This window comes from Lissotriton vulgaris, chromosome 8 (assembly GCF_964263255.1).
Source record: "Lissotriton vulgaris chromosome 8, aLisVul1.2, whole genome shotgun sequence".
Lineage (NCBI taxonomy): Eukaryota > Metazoa > Chordata > Amphibia > Caudata > Salamandridae > Lissotriton > Lissotriton vulgaris.
This window is the reverse complement of record NC_141696.1, coordinates 1,384,821,605-1,384,834,865: the sequence shown is the minus strand read 5'-3', so window position 1 is coordinate 1,384,834,865 and position 13,261 is coordinate 1,384,821,605. Positions and strand designations below refer to the sequence as shown.

The 13,261-nt window shown below is 44.8% G+C and overlaps 2 protein-coding genes across 2 annotated transcripts in view; one reads left to right on the top strand and one right to left on the bottom strand.

The window, feature by feature from the left end:
* Positions 1-10,563, bottom strand: part of LOC147698789 (carbonyl reductase [NADPH] 1-like) — a 90,794-nt gene extending 80,231 nt beyond the window's left edge. The window contains exon 1 of the mRNA XM_086935384.1: positions 10,516-10,563. The gene's annotated coding sequence lies outside the window, so the exon portion shown is untranslated. The remainder of the gene's footprint in view (positions 1-10,515) is intronic.
* A 53-nt stretch (positions 10,564-10,616) lies between these two features.
* Positions 10,617-13,261, top strand: part of SETD4 (SET domain containing 4) — a 110,261-nt gene continuing 107,616 nt past the window's right edge. Inside the window, exon 1 of the mRNA XM_086935383.1 lies at positions 10,617-10,787. The gene's annotated coding sequence lies outside the window, so the exon portion shown is untranslated. The remainder of the gene's footprint in view (positions 10,788-13,261) is intronic.

Here is a 13,261-nt window from a genome sequence, read left to right as displayed (position 1 = left end):
ATTTATTTATAACGTTTTATTATAGCGCAAACTTGATCTTGCTCTGACGCTATCGTTATGTGCGTGTTTTCTCTTTTAACATCTTAAAGTAAATACAAAGTGAAAATTAAAGCTACTCTGTATATTTATATCTCACCTACTAGGCAACACTAAAGTGTATAAGTGAGAAAGGGCTTTTGTGGGTTTACCAAATCGTGCAGTCTGCTTACTGTCTGCAGTGCAGTCTGCTTACTGTCTGCATTGATTTCCGTTGGGTGGCTTTAGTGTCACTATAAAAACCAGAAGAATAAGTCAGGTCCCGGGCCGGCAGCCAATCACAGCGCGGCCCGGGGAATGACATCACGGGGGTGTCCCGGGCCGGCAGCCAATCACAGCGCGGCCCAGGACACACTCCAAAAAGGGGCGGGGCTTAAGAAAAGAGTCAGAAACGCCCACGATTCGCGTTCTGACCGGGAAAGAGTGATGGACAACCGTGTCTTCCAATGGCTAGCCTCCATTTATGGAGCTAGCCAATGGAAGAAGGGGCAGTTTCAAGTCTCCACTGTTGAGATAACAATAGATTTCGCCTTGGGCGTTGCAACTGCGTTGCAACGGCCAAGGCGAAACCTAAAAAGATAGTGGGGTGTGTCATGAAAAGGGACACAAATTACAAATTTTTTTCTAATACAAAAAATGAATGGAAATTTTGGAATGAAATCTCAAAGCACAATAGTTGTGGTCTGTGGCCTAAAGGTTAAGATGCTGGATGTGAAATATAAATACCGGGGTTCTAATTCCAGCTGCGGCACTCGCATAGTTTGGGTGATTCTAGGCACATTACTTATGATCCCTAAGCCTAAATACATGAAAGGAATTATAAAGAAATGGAACCCATTTCTAAATTGTGAATCCCGGCTTGATGATTTAACAAGTCACTTCTTTTTTCTGATGTAGAAGCAAGTGGCAGGTTAAGGCTGAGCTCCCAAAGGCAATAAGCGGTGGGGACTGGTCAGGGCCACTGGAAATATACAATTCTTCGGTGGTGGTGATTTTCGCATAATTATGTATTTGCCTCATTAGCCACATAATCCTTAATGGGGTGCATAATCTGCAGATTTAAAAAAAAAGAAAATTGTTTCTAGCTCAAAAGGTTCAAAAGTTACCAAAAATATGGTGTCTCCGTACCTGGGGCACCAGAACGCTTTTCACAAAGTTTGACTGGTGATCTTCAATTTGCCTATTGCTGTATTTGGTGTTACTTTGTTACTAATAAGGTGAACTCTCTTCCCTGACAAGGTTACCAGGTGTACAAATGACAAAATAATAAAGTTAACTAACAGAAATTGTGCTGCATTCTTTGCCTTTTTCTTGCTGCATAATTTGTTTAATCCTGCCACATAATTTGGTCCTCCTCTGCCACATAATTCCCGTGGCCCTGGGCATGGTCTACTGGTTAAAATGTGACATATAATTAAACGGAGTTCATATCCCAGTGTCGGCTCTTGAATAAGGGATTCTGAGCAAATCACCATATATTACCATGCGTAAATACATGAAAAGCAATTGTAAATAAATCAAAAGCATTTCTAAAATGTAAATCCCAATTTGATTATATAATGAAAATTCATCTGCCTGTGTTCTGTTGAAGACCTTCCAAAGTTGGTTTTTCAAAAGGATGACCAGATTTCTCTAGCTAAAAAATAAATGGGACAGGCAATAGACATAAAGCTTGGCCTAGATGTTGCTACTCACCACGAATTAGAAGTACTACACTAACACATCCAACAGACCGATAGGACAATCTGCATGTACGAAAAACACACCATAAGATTAGCGTTTTTTTTTTTTTAAGTTGTGCCTTTTCGTCTACTGCAGAAAGCTTTGTTTGGCCCAAGGAAAATATTGATCTGAGGCATTTCTTTCTTTATGACTTTCTTTGCGTTATGGATAACAGGCGACAGAACTACGAGTACCAAAAAGCCAAGTATAAAATCAGGTATGGGTTAGCATCGATATGTGCATGTGAGGGAGAAAAGGAGAATGTGGCAGCTAGGTGTGCATGGATCCATGAAAATAATTATTTGAATTTCTTACAGTATGAATTTTTTTGTTAAATACAGGCTCTCTTTTAAATATTTAATATAGCATTACAATTATGCTAATTTTTGTTACATCTCAACAGGAAAATTGTACAAAATAATGTTTTAAATAAATAACCCCTCTCACTCCACATGCTATAATGGAGAAGTAATATGTCTGGTGAGCACTGGCTAAGTGTTACTACAGATGCATGTTTTCCCCTCTTTTTTCAGCTGTGAAGCTTGAACAATACTGAAACACAGCCACTTAGCCTGCAAAATAATAAATGTCTGGCCCTGCTTTGATTTAAATAGATTGACAATAGTATATTTCATATTTTAATTAGAGTTGGGTGATATATTCCATTCCACAAAGTTTCGACCACTCCACATTACGCTTGTAACAGAGTTCCGGCCAAATTCTGCCAGTCGCTGCAAGGCCCAGTTTTTTCTCGCATGTGGCTTGTAAATGGTAAGGTGGTGAACGCAAGTGGGATTTTCGGTCTTTAGGAAGGCACCAGGTGACATTTCTCCAACGTGGGGAATTGCGGGAGGTCACGATCGTTCACAGTCAGAAAGCTGCAGGTCAAGTCGAAAATCAACTTGAGCAGCAGCAAAATCAACTCGAGAAGCTGCGCACTCTGGCCTGTCGCGTGGTGCTGTTTGTGTTGATTTTTCAGCACGGAACAAACTATGTTACACCGCACGGGCAGAACAACGTGCCTATTTTTGCCCGTTGGCAAAATTTTGTAACTCCACGGATTTCGTCGCAGTTAAATTATGTGAGTTCCACCCAGGCCTAATTCTAATGTGCAAACTCACAAGTCCCTGTTTCAACAAGCATTGGCAAAGTCGATAGATCTCACCTATAGGAGAGCTATTGGCTATGCCAATGTCTTTTAGCCATGTTGTATAGCAGTTTGAAACTCTTGCTCGTTCTCTGGATTTGCCAGGGGTCAATGAGATTTGGGGCTCTGCTTATAACATCAGGGCTTAAGTCACTATTGTATCTCAGCATGTTAGGGTTATGCCTGCTACCCAGCCCTGCCAAGTGCCACGCATCTCGGGTCAAAGTGACGTACTTCAGTACTTGCTGCAGTGAAACGGAAGATCACTCATTTAGAGGTCCATTCATCTCTTCCTAGATTGCTGGAGGTGCTCTCAACGTGGTGGAGTAAAAATAAATGCTATCACTATAGAGCGAACAATCAGCTTGGGGCTCAAAGGAAAGACCTGGTGTGGTTGCCTTGGCTAAGCCTCTTACATCTTTTTTTCAGGAAGATCACAGCCAAGAAATAAGGCATCCTCCTTACCTGTAATTACACTGGGAACTGCCCTTCAGGTCAGTAAAACCAACAGAGATAGAAACCGTTTTAAAATCAGGTAGGGAACATGCACTAGTCCTAGTGCTTGAGCACGACTGAGAAGATGGAGTGATAAACAAGAGGCCTAAAAGACCTGGAATGCAAGAATGATGCTTGGCCAGGGCTATCATACATGCCATATTTCCACACTGCATACTTCTCGCACAAACATTCTTTGCATGGATATAAGGGTTTCCTGCCCTGTGTTTCAAAGTTTCCCTGTGCTACCTGTCTCTGATGTCAGTCCCTTGAAAAAGTGGCACAGATGTTCCCACTTGTCTTTGGTGTAGCCAAAGTATATATCTGGTATAACATATAAGATCCAGAAACTATAGACCTGGCCTGAAAACTCTTGTATCTTGGTTATTAGGGTGCTACACTGCCCTTGCATAAGTACCCCAGGAGAGTTGCACTATTTTAAGGCAGCTTTTATACTATTAATCCAGCATTAATTAATTTGTGAATTTGATATCACTGGCAGAGCACTACTGGCGTCCTCCTCTTGAAAGAAATCACCACTCAGTGTCATACACAAGGCATTAGGGATACTACACATAACTACACGGAACCCATGGAAATGTCACACACAAGTAATTACAAAACTTGCCAACTATAGCTTCAAAGGCATAAAGTTTAGATGTATGCCTGTTGCCCTGGCATACACGGAAGCACTCCCTGCAGTTGTCACCCTGTTTGGTGAAACTAGGGAACTGGCTTGGGGTGAGAGAGGGGACAGACGCCTTTTAGGCGCCTTGGCAGATGAGTTGAGCGCTAAGAGTGAGTTAAAAATTTGCAAACATTCGTGACAAGAATTTTCAATTCTATTAAGGACTAGGAGGCGAGGATTATGCTTAGTCTCATTTCTTTACTGACACATAGCAGCCAATCACATTACAGTAAAGAAAAAACAGAAACAGGGCAACCATAGAGTACCCCACAGTATATAAACAGTCTCAGAGGTAACCACTTCCTCTTTCTTTGTCCAAAATCCAGTATGAAGAACCAATTAACATCGGAAAAAACCAAGGAGAACATCATCCAATAGGGCCAAAATCCGAACGAGGCGGTGGAGGAACTTCCAGAAGCCACAGAAACAGAAGCAGGCCAACGAGGAGTAGAAACTCGCAGCATAACGTCCACAAGGGCGGAGACGGAGGAGCCTCACTTGGGGTCAGAGCCTGAAAAGAGACACAAAGCCGTAATACACATCCTGTGTAATCATGAGCAAATAAGGGTGGGTAGAGAAAAAATCATTGCATTCATCACATATCAGTAGGCAATAACTATGAAGCAGTGCATAGTAACAATACAATCTATATATGCATAGAAAACGGGTGGGATAATCCTCGCCTCCTAGTCCTTAATAGAATTGAAAATTCTTGTCACGAATGTTTGCAAATTTTTAATTCTATGTCAGGACAGGAGGCTCCGATTATGCTTGTTCAAAGCTGAGCCACCACTACAGAAGCAACACTATCGATGGGTTTAAAATAAAAGGTCTTAAACACAGAAGCAGATGACCAATCTGCAGCCTTCATGATATCAAACAGAGTAACACCCATGGAATAGGCTTTAGACGCCATCGCTCCCCTTGCAGAATGTGCACCAAACACAGAAACATCAATTCCAGCTTCAGACATAAGCCCCCGCACCCAGCGCGCCAAGGTAGCTGGAGAAACAGGGCGAAAAGGCTTTTGTAATGCAATAAAGAGCGGACCTTGCATGTCTGAGCGCAAAGAAGCGGTACTCACCTCATAATCTTTCAGGCACTGAACCACACAAAGATTGGGGTGAGAAGGAAAAGAAGGATAAGAAATAGAAGGCGTATTAGATTTGGTACGTCTGGAGAGACGAAAGGAAACTCCTTCAGGAGTAAAACTGCGACCCGCCAGGTCCAAAGCGTGTACGTCCGACACGCGCTTACAGGAGACCAAACATAACAACATGGTTAACTTTGCAGATAGTTGCTTGCGAGATAAGGAGGCATTAGGAGGCCGAGCCTCCAAAAATCTGAGTACAACCGAAACATCCCACAAGGTAACATACTTAGGGGTGGGAGGTTTCGCGAAACGCACACCTTTAAGCAACCTGGAAATAAAAGGGTGTTCACCCGCTGGTTTCCCATCTATGTGGGCATGACCCGCCGAAATCGCCGACCGAAAACCGTTGATAGTCGAATAAGCCAGACCAGAGGTGGCTAAGGAGGCCAAGAAATTAACGATCATGCTGATATCTGCTGAAACGGGATCAACTTGGCGTTGTGAACACCAATCACACCAACGCTTCCAAGACCCCTTATACCGTTTGTGAGTATTGGGAGCCCATGCTTCACTAAGGAGTTTGGAAGCGTCGCTTGAAAGGCCTGGGAGCGACCAGCGATCCCCGAGATCCTCCACGCGAGAAGCGGGAGGGAGCCTGAGAGGATCAGAGGATGAGGATCCCCGAGAGGGTCTAACAGGAGATTCCACAAAGGGGGAAGGAGAAACGGTGGAGCCGAACACATTTCTAGAAGGACCGGAAACCACGCTTGAGCCCTCCAGAGAGGGGCAATCAGAATCAGATCCGTCTGAAATCGTTTGGAGTAGGCCAATACCCTGGGAATCATCAGAAATGGAGGGAAGGCATAACAGAGGGTCGATGGCCACTGCTGGAGAAAGGCATCCGTGGCCAGAGCCTGAGGGTCCGGCCTCCAACTGTAAAAATGCGGAAGTTGCGCATTGAGGCGTGAGGCAAAGAGATCTAGTTGGCAAGGACCCCACCGCCGATGGAGAGCACGGAAGACCCGAGGATGCAGTCTCCAATCGCTGTAATCCCGGAGATGTCTGGAGTGCCAGTCCGCTATCTGATTGTGGCATCCCGGAAGGTACTCCGCAATAACAGTGATCTTCCTCTGCAGACAGAAGTGCCAAAAATCTTTGGCAATCTCTGCCAGGATTCTGGACCTGGTCCCGCCTAGTTTGTTGACATAGCGGACTGCTGATACATTGTCCATCCGGAGAAGGACACAACAACTGGTTTGCAGAGGGGAAAAACATTTGATCGCAAAGGAACCCGCTAGAAGTTCCAGACAGTTGATATGCAGCGTCAATTCCTGAGGGGACCAACGACCCCCCGTCGAGACCGAGCCGCAACGGGCTCCCCAGCCCCACCGACTGGCATCGGACTCTATCACTAGATCCGGAGACACACCGAAGAGGGCTCGGCCGTTCCAGGCCTCCATGTGGTCCAACCACCACTGCATCTCCCACCGGACCTCCTCCGTAAGAGGAATCTGATCTGAATATCCGAGGCCTTTCCGGAGATGAAGAATTTTCAGGCGCTGCATTGCCCTGTAATGCAGGGGACCCGGAAAAATCGCCTGGATGGAAGATGCCAGCAGACCGACTACACGTGCCAACGACCTCAACGACACAGTCGGTCTGGAAATAACAGATGTCAACTCTCTCTTGATATAACGCATCTTTTGGTTGGGCAAGAGAAGCTGACAAGTTACCGAGTCGATCTGAAAACCCAGGAAATCTATCCGCTGGGAAGGAACCAAAACCGATTTCTGAACATTGATCAGAAACCCCAGAGATTGTAAAAGAGTGATGGACAATTCCAGATGTTGAATAAGTTTGAGCGGACACTCCGCCAGAAGAAGAATATCGTCCAGGTAAATAATCAACCGGACACCCAGAGACCGAAGATGTTCCACAACTGGTCGCAACAGTTTCGTGAAGCACCATGGTGCCGACGAAAGACCGAACGGGAGAACCTGATACTCGTACCAGACTCCCTGCCAGAGAAACTGGAGAAAACGGCGATGTGGTTTGTAAATCGGAACCGAGAGATATGCATCTTTGAGGTCCAGCCGGACCATCCAATCCTTCTCTCGAAGGAGATCTCTCAAGAGATGGATTCCCTCCATCTTGAAATGTCGGTATACGACTCCCCCGTTGAACTCTTTCAGGTTGAGAACAAGGCGAGCACCGCCCCCCTTTTTCTCGACCAGAAAGACAGAGCTGGCAAACCCCTTTGGATGACGGGTGGTTGGAATCACCGCCCCTTTCTTGAGAAGAGAGTCTATCTCCTCTGAAAGACAAACCTGATCCTGAAGAGAAAAATGCAGACAAGGAGGGGGACAAGTCTGATGTATTGGGTGATAGAATTCTATTCTGAACCCCTGAACAGTTTGTAGCACCCAAGCATCGGCGGAGAGCATGCGCCAATTCTGCAGAAAAAACTGAATGCGACCCCCCAACATCACATCGCATGCAGGAATCAGTCTCACCTGTAGAGTGGGAATCCTGGTATTGTCCCTGATGACCACCGGAACGTCCTTTGCCGTACTGGCCCTTTCCTTTTCTGGAAGGATAAAAGTTGGCTCTCGAAGAATAGCCTGCGTCGTAGGAGCCTCTGTGTTGAGAGGAATTGCCTCTCTGGGACTGACTGGCAGAACCACGGCCGAACGAGCGTCCCCTACCTCGTCCGGCCTTTCCAAAAACCGGACGCATGGCTCGCCGCAAGGAGGCCTGCGCCTTGTCGATGCCGCTGAAGGTTGACACAAAGCGCGTAAGCTCCTTAAGAAAAGGCTGGCCAAACAGGAGGCCGTCCGCCTCAGGGCCCGATTCAGAAGAGGCCAATTCAGATAGTCTAGGGTCAAGCTTTAATAAGATGGACCTGCGACGTTCCGCAGATATCGCACAATTCGCATTACCCAGCTGGCAAATCGCCCTTTGCGCCCATTCAATCATTTCCTTAGGGTTCACAAGGGCAGAAGCTTCCTGGGCCCTGTAACCGAGGTCTAAAATTTTTGTGAGAGGCCCAAGGACGTCCAACATCTTATCCTGACAGGACCGCCAAGATCTATCCAGGCCCTTCTTAGGGTCCTTGGCATACTTTTTCAAATAGGTGACCATCATGGGGTCAACTTCAGGGGTCTCAGATAAATGAGCAGACAAATCTGGCCTCGGGCATTCCGAGCGCAGCCTGGCACGAACCGAAGCCTCAAAAGGCTGACGGATATGTGCCTCGATGTAGGCAGCTACAGCCGGAGAAGGCCCCCATGAAGAAGAGTTGGGGTGAACAATGTCGGCGGGCTCGAAATTGAGCACCGGAGGACGCTCGGGAGCGTCCACAAAATGCTCCTTACAGACCCGTTTTTTAGGGGGAGGAGAAACATGGTCCGAAGATGCAGAGGACAACACATTGTCTGAATCAGCCTCATGAAGACCGGCAGTTGAGGGAGGCGCAGCCGCCAAAGTTTTCGCCAGACGCTGAAAGTCAGCTTTGTGAGGGTTAACCGGCGACTTCGCCGTCTTCTTGGAAGCAGGCAACCAGCCCTGCTGTTGAGCATAGAGACTCAGGTGACGTTTCAAAGGGTTAATAGCACGTACTAGTGCTTTGTTAACTGACTGTTGAACACCCTTATCCAATTGTTCAACTAAGTCCTGTTCCAAGGAGCCTTCCTCCTCATCAGCATAGTAGTAGTCGTCTTCCACGTCATCAAAATATTCAGCCATTCTACACTAAGGTAGAGGTAAAAGCCCACAAGACGACTAGAATATGGAGTGTTGGAAACACCAGTCAAGGGGGAGTGTAGAACCCCACAGCAGGCTTAAACGCAGGAAAAAACCTGCCTTGGTAGCAATAGAAAGTGGAGGGAGCCAAAGCCTGCACTAAACAACACTCTAGGCAGAGCCTATGCCAATAAGAACACTACCAAAGTCCTAAAAGACCTCAGCGTCGGACAGGGTTAAATTGCACTGACAGGCCGTGGGCAAAACGTCAACAAACGCCGTCGTTAAACCAGCTGAAGAGAAAACAGCCGGAAATGGGACAGCGCGCATGCGCGACTGTCGCCTGCCAGTGAAAAGCCGTCAAAGAGCGCTCGCGCTCCCAAACAAACGGAACCCCTGCTCCCGCTCCACAAGCAGCACGCGAGCAGCTAGGAAGCGCTCGGCGACTAAACGGAGGTGAGACACACGCTCCGGTAAACAACAAAGCGCACGCTGAAAGCGGCGAAAAGACGCGACTAAACAGCAACGGAGCCAAGCCCCAGACGCGCGATACACAGTGCAATCGTCAAAGCACAAAGCGGCAATATCCACAATTAAGTAATGAAATATCAAGTAAGTAAGAAATGCACTTAACTGGCTGCGGAGCAGCAAAGAAAGAGGAAGTGGTTACCTCTGAGACTGTTTATATACTGTGGGGTACTCTATGGTTGCCCTGTTTCTGTTTTTTCTTTACTGTAATGTGATTGGCTGCTATGTGTCAGTAAAGAAATGAGACTAAGCATAATCGGAGCCTCCTGTCCTGACATAGAATTGAAGAAATAATGCTAGAGGTTGGTAAACATGTAAAATGTTTGAAAAGGAGTATCTTTGCAATCTTAACAGTGTGATAATTAGAAAGTGGGGTATTGACGAATATTTCCCACACATACTCCCAGCTAGGATAGAAATGACAATAGAGGTTACAGTGATGGCCCATTAAAGAGCGGCTTACTGCAGCTTATTTATTTCCTCTCGAAACAAAGCAATATTATCGGCATAGTGCTGATAACTTGAGGTCTCCCAGGGGGGCCTGCCCTCAGTTCGAAGATCCCTGCCCTTGGGTGAAAAAAGTGCGCATTAGAAATACACGTTATATTATGTGAAAGCGAAACTGATTACCTGCCGTTTATCCATAAAAAATAATATGGTTTCTATTGCAGAAAAGGGGAACATAAACACCTTACTTAGTTCAATGCGAAACACTAAAGAACAAAACGTAGCTGCACTGCAGGTATAGAGTGCCACGATTCCAGACAAAATATCTGCCGGCTGCTTTAATCGCAACATTACATATATTTTTTAAAAGAACATTTTAGAAACAAGTAACCGAAAACATTTTTTTTTTTAGAGTGGGACAACAGGAAAATTAAGTTGACAGTTGTACTTTACATGGGGAAGATAGCTGTAGCCTTGGCTGCTTCATCTATTTCAGTCTTTTTTCTTTCGACACAACCGAACCGGCGGAGCATATTATTGAGTAGATCGTACGAACCAACAACGGGGGTCGTCAATCAATCGACTCATTCTTTGGGTAGCCCTTTCGGGGCAGCTCACCTTTGGCACTGGGTCCGGGGACTGTTCATGTTGTTGTTCTAAATAAAGATTGTTGGAAAAAAATGGTAGGCTAACCTTGCCATGGAAATGGAAAAAATACTGCTGTATTATGCTAAGTGCATTGAACCTGAACCAGCAGCGTGCCATGCTGTCAGGGTTTTGGGGGATCTTGAAGAGTGCTGTGAATGGTAGGCGTTGTTGTGCTGTCGGCGTTGCTGCTGAGCTTCTCCCGGTGCAGGCAGGGGAAGTTACAACACACACCGATCACAGCGGTAAGTCTCCTTATCATCAGATTGTGCCTTCACATAAACACGTAAGGAACGCATCTGACAAGGGACTTCAAACACGGCGTCATTTTTACTACAACTTCTTTTTCTGCTCCAGGCATACGAGAACTCGGCAGCCCCAGGTCCTTACATAATGTGCTGCTTCAGTCCATTTTTTAAAACTTTGATTTCTGGGAATGATAGTCGTGTTTTATAATGGAATAAACTAGTCGACTAGCCCAAGAATTCAATGAAAAACATTGGACTAGAGTATGGACCTGGGAAGATTGACAGGGCTGCCTAGTGATTTCTGAAGTTAGGCAGACGTTTCATTGATGTTTATTCCGTTAAATGTATAAAACAAATTCCTTTCGCATTTCGATCGGGGTCTCCCAAGTGTCACAATGGATTCCACTTTCAGTGCTGATAACAGTATTTTGGAATTTAGCTCAAAGCCCGAGCTGTGTTCCCCATGACACATTTGTACCACTGAGATAAACTGACACGCATTTGCAATAAAATCGGTCTCACATTTGTGAAAGTTAGACCTACGTGCGTTGTAAATTATATAGTTTTTAAAACTTATTTTGTTTGTTTGTAGTGGGGTGGCTGTATGTTATTTGTAGCTGAATTATGTGGTTTGAATTGGATTTGTTATTTGTGGGATTATGTAGCGTATTTGTGTATTGGAAGTATGTGGTATTGTGAATAGATACTGAAATAAAATAGATAGAAAGTAATGGTATTGTGTGTTTCGTAGCATCATGTAGTGAATTGAATTATGTTGCCTGGTGTTGAAATATGTGGCATGATGTGGAATTGTGTGTGGTGAAATTATGTGTTGTGAAGTGGAATTTTGTGCGCTGGAATGGAATTGTGTGAAGTTGTGTGGCAATGAGTTAAAATAATTTTGAGGGGAATTATGTGCCATGGTGTGTAGTGTTGGTATGTGGCATGGAGTAGTCTTATCTGAGGTGTAATTATGTGATATAAAGTGACATGTAATTTGGTTGTGTGATATGGAATTGTATGTTGTTGAACTGTGTGGCATGGTGTGGAATTATATGAGTGTAAATATGGGGCATGTTGAGGAGTAGAATTTAGTTGAGTGTAATTGTGTGTTTTGGAGCTGAGTGTATATATGGTGTGTAATTATGTGTTGTGAAGTGTAATTATGTAGTTTGGAGTTTATTTATGTGTAGTGGAATTAACTGGAGTTGAAATTATGTTGGGTGGAGTGTAATGGAATTAGGTTGCATGGTGTGGTAATATGTGAGCTGTAATGATGGGGCGTGGAGTTGAATTTGATGGATTGTTATTATTTGGCATGTAGTGGAATGTTGAATTGTGTGGTGAATAATTATGAGATGTTTAAATGTGTTGTGGCATTATGTGGTGTGCATTTGTGTGTAGTCGAATTGTAATTAATTGTGTGGTGTTGTGTTGAATTTTGTGGAGTTCAATGCTTGTTATCTCCATAAGCCAGCAGAGTGTGGGGCGCAGTCTGCATAAACTGACCTCCTGCTCCTGAGTTACTGGCCAGACATGTATATGTCAGACATGTACATACACACACTCTGTATACATATAGCCAAGTGTTTGCCCATACAAAGGGATGCGAGGGCTGATACTGCACAAGCAATGAGTTATTCAACAGGTATTTAAGTGGTACACTGTGGTGTGGCACAGCTGCTGTATTCACAGACCTTGCTGCTTTCTTTGGAGTTCTTTATTAAGTTCACCATTATCTGACACACATGTATGTAATGAAAAGACATGCAAAAACAGAGTTGTTGCTATCCCCAGATATATTGCAATGCACTCAAGGTTAAAAACTGTTATGCTTAAGTTTTATGTGCTGCTGTCACTGACGTTGACCAGATACTTAGTGAGCACCAGGGTACCTGCAGGGTGATTGTTGCGCTTTATAAATGCCATATACAATACAATACATGGTGCCTTGTTGCAGGTAGGACTGGGTGACAACTATATCACACAATAAACAATGAAAGAGTGATTCTAAATGATGGGCTTACCTAAGGAGTCACAACTATGTTTTAAAAGCACCCTCACTCACCAAACTAGTTGGTGATATGCTACATCATACGGTTCCCACCCGATGGGCAGAGTGCCTCTTGGGTGTGCTGCGACGCCTGATTACAGCGGAGTGGAATGTGCAGTGAATGAACAATAACACAGTGAGCATTAAAATTGTCTTTACTTATCCTATTCAATTTTAATAATGGAAAAGTAAGGCAAGATTAAAATTGGTGGTAGTGGATGGATATGTAGTAACTAGCATCCTTAAGTGAATATGTGATGGCCGGTCTACATGTTTCAGCCTCAGAACGCAAATAGCAAGGCTTTTGTCAGGACCAGGTTTTGTCACAGGGGTATGAACACTCTAAGGTGCTCTCTCACCTGTGGCAATGATTACCGTAAACTTATGGTTTTGGATATTCAGCATAGTCTGAAAGGAA